Source organism: Mus caroli, unplaced genomic scaffold (genome assembly GCF_978045245.1).
Source record: "Mus caroli unplaced genomic scaffold, Mus_caroli_1 scaffold_2, whole genome shotgun sequence".
NCBI classification, from domain to species: domain Eukaryota; kingdom Metazoa; phylum Chordata; class Mammalia; order Rodentia; family Muridae; genus Mus; species Mus caroli.
In genome coordinates this window covers 51,379,473-51,382,879 of record NW_028227257.1, presented here as the reverse complement: position 1 = coordinate 51,382,879, position 3,407 = coordinate 51,379,473, and the positions used below count along the sequence as shown (strand labels likewise).

Here is a 3,407-nt window from a genome sequence, read left to right as displayed (position 1 = left end):
TGAATTTGATCCCTAGAGTATGATACACAACAGAAACAAGAGAGACCATACCCCAACAAGAAAGAAGGTAAAGGCCCACTCTCAAGTTTTCCTCTTGGATTTGGAGAGATGGCCATTATGAGAATTGCCTGTTCTTGCAAAGAAACTGAGTTCAATCCCTAGCATTTACAAGGAAGCACACAACAATCTGTAAATCTAGTTCCAGGGGATCCAATGCCCTCTTCTGGCTTCTGGGAGCACTGCAAGCATGTGGTACATGGACATACATTCAAAGCACTTAAACATACAAACAAGTGGGAATTCTGTGGTACACATGTACCTTCACACATTTTTAAAAATTTGTAAACATAATTAAAGAATTAAGTTGGTCCCCTGATGCTTATTGTCTACATTATCACATCATCAGTATAAAATGTAGGGCTCAGAGATTGCAGTCCCTTTTACTACACAAGGGAGAATCCAATTAGTTTTCTTTATAAACTAAATTCTTGGAGTTTTGTTGTTATTACCTCCCCCCAAGTTATTGCAAGCTCTTTGCCAACGTTCATTTTCTGCCCATAATGAGGCAATCTCAGCATTAGTAAAAGGAACCACAATTTCTGCTGGGTCTAGTCCTGCTAACTGATGAGCCTCGTTTTACCTTTCAGAAACAATTTAGAAACCCTTTCTATATATGTTTTTTTTTTTTTTTTACTCTGTGTGCTAAAAATATTTAATCTAAGATATAATCTTCACTTTGCTTAAGAATTCCTGTGGGAGAATGATTAGAAGGCAAGATAACTAAAATACAAGCCATCTTTGGATCAATACAATCTATATGTCTAGCCTATAGTTTCTTTTCTACTAGAACCAACTTCTTTCCAGCTGACAATTTTCTTTGACTATTTAAGTCTTTATTCCCTCATAAGGTTTGAAATAAATTACTTAGCTCTTAGGTAGTCAATCCAATTGTAGGCCATAGCCAGTTAATATCTCAGCAATTTCTGAAAATCATTAAGAGTTCTTAATTGGTCTCTCCTGGTTTGTATTTTTTGTGGTTGAATCCTTTGTAGACTTATCTTATGTCCTAGAAAATTAATAGAATCTCCTCTTTGTATTTTTTTTTTCAGGAGCAATTTGTAATCCCCAACAAGGCAAAATTCTCTATTTCATCAAATGTATTTTCTAAGGCATCTCTCTTTGAATCAGCCAGCAAAATATCATCCATATAATGGTAAATTATGGACTGAGGAAACTGCTTATGAATTATTTCGAATGATTGTTGTACTGCAAAGTACTGGCATCAAGTAGGGCTATTTAACATTCCTTGTGGTTTTCCAAAGGCTTTCCAATGATACCTCTTTATTGGACAACTATTAAAAGTAGGTGCTGAGAAAGCAAACCTTCCCCTATCATGTTCATGTAAAGAGATTGTGAAAAAGCAATCTTTAAAAGCAATCACTATGGGGCTCAGTTCTCTCCTAAGCTATGTGTTTCTAAGCTATCAAATCACCATCCCTGTAACTCCTTTCATGGGTGTTTTGTTCCCAATTCTAAGAAGGGGCAAAGTGTCCACACTTTGGTCTTCGTTCTTCTTGAGTTTCATGTGTTTTGCAAATTGTAACTTATGTCTTAGGTATTCTAAGTTTCTGGGCTAATATCCACTTATCAGTGAGTACATATCATTTGAGTTCTTTTGTGATTGGGTTACCTCACTCAGGATAATGCCCTCCAGGTCCAACCATTTGCCTAGGAATTTCATAAATTCATTCTTTTTAATAGCTGAGTAGTACTCCATTGTGTAAATGTACCATAATTTCTGTATCCATTCCTCTGTTGAGGGGCATCTGGGTTCTTTCCAGCTTCTGGCTATTATAAATAAGGCTGCTATGAACATAGTGGAGCATGTGTCCTTCTTACCGGTTGGGACATCTTCTGGATATATGCCCAGGAGAGGTATTGCTGGATCCTCCGGTAGTACTATGTCCAATTTTCTGAGGAACCGCCAGACTGATTTCCAGAGTGGTTGTACAAGCTTGAAATCCCACCAACAATGGAGGAGTGTTCCTCTTTCTCCACATCCTCGCCAGCATCTGCTGTCACCTGAATTTTTGATCTTAGCCATTCTGACTGGTGTGAGGTGGAATCTCAGGGTTGTTTTGATTTGCATTTCCCTGATGATTAAGGATGTTGAACATTTTTTCAGGTGCTTCTCTGCCATTCGGTATTCCTCAGGTGAGAATTCTTTGTTCAGCCCCATTTTTTAATGGGGTTATTTGATTTTCTGGAGTCCACCTTCTTGAGTTCTTTATATATATTGGATATTAGTCCCTTATCTGATTTAGGATAGGTAAAGATCCTTTCCCAATGGAGCTGTGATGAAAGGATGGACCATCTAGAGACTGCCATATCCAGGGATCCATCCCATAATCAGCTTCCAAACGCTGACACCATTGCATACACTAGCAAGATTTTGCTGAAAGGACCCCAAATATAGCTGTCTTTTGTGAAACTATGCCGGGGCCTAGCAAACACAGAAGTGGATACTCACAGTCAGCTATTGGATGTATCACAGGGCTCCCAACGGAGAAGCTAGAGAAAGTACCCAAGGAGCTAAAGGGATCTGCAACCCTATAGTTGGAACAACATGATGAACTAACCAGTACCCCGGAGCTCTTGTCTCTAGCTGCATATGTATCAAAAGATGGCCTAGTCGACCATCACTGGAAAGAGAGGCCCATTGGACTTGCAAACTTTATATGCCCCAATATAGGGGAATGCCAGGGCCAAAAGAATGGGAATGGGTGGGTAGGGAAGTGGGGGGGTATGGGGGACTTTTGGGATAGCATTGGAAATGTAATTGAGGAAAATATGTAATAAAAAATATTAAAAATTTAAAAAAAATTCCTTAAAATAAGAACTACATACATTTAAATATATTTTTCTCTTTTCCAAATAAATTGTTTTTATGAAAAAAAAATCACCATCCCACAAATATGGATCAGGTAATGATGCAGTTGGTAGAGTCAAGTTGGCAGTTTGTAAATGACTCAATTCGGCTGGTTAAAAGATGCACCAAACCCAACAAAAAAGAATTCCAGAAGATCGCCATGGCCACAGCTATAGGATTTGCTATCATGGGATTCATTGGTTTCTTCGTGAAACTGATCCATATCCCTATTTATAACATTATTATGGGTGGCTGAGTCCTTTCTCACCATGGGATGAGTGAGCCAGTGAGGGGTGACAAGTGCATGAAGTGATGCCTGGATGCTGTGTGGTTTCTGTTTCTTTCCTCTTTCCTATGAGGTTTTCTATTTCTCAATTAAAATAACTTCAAAATAAAAAAAAAATCAATCACTATAATAGGCCATTCCTTAGGTAACAAGAAAGGTAATGGGATTCCAGGCTGTAATGAGTGATTTTCT

At 38.3% G+C, this 3,407-nt stretch overlaps 1 pseudogene; it reads left to right on the top strand.

Moving 5' to 3' along the window:
* Positions 1–1,450: 1,450 nt before the first annotated feature.
* LOC110290301 (protein transport protein Sec61 subunit gamma pseudogene) lies at positions 1,451–3,185 on the top strand (annotated as a pseudogene).
* Positions 3,186–3,407: the final 222 nt, after the last annotated feature.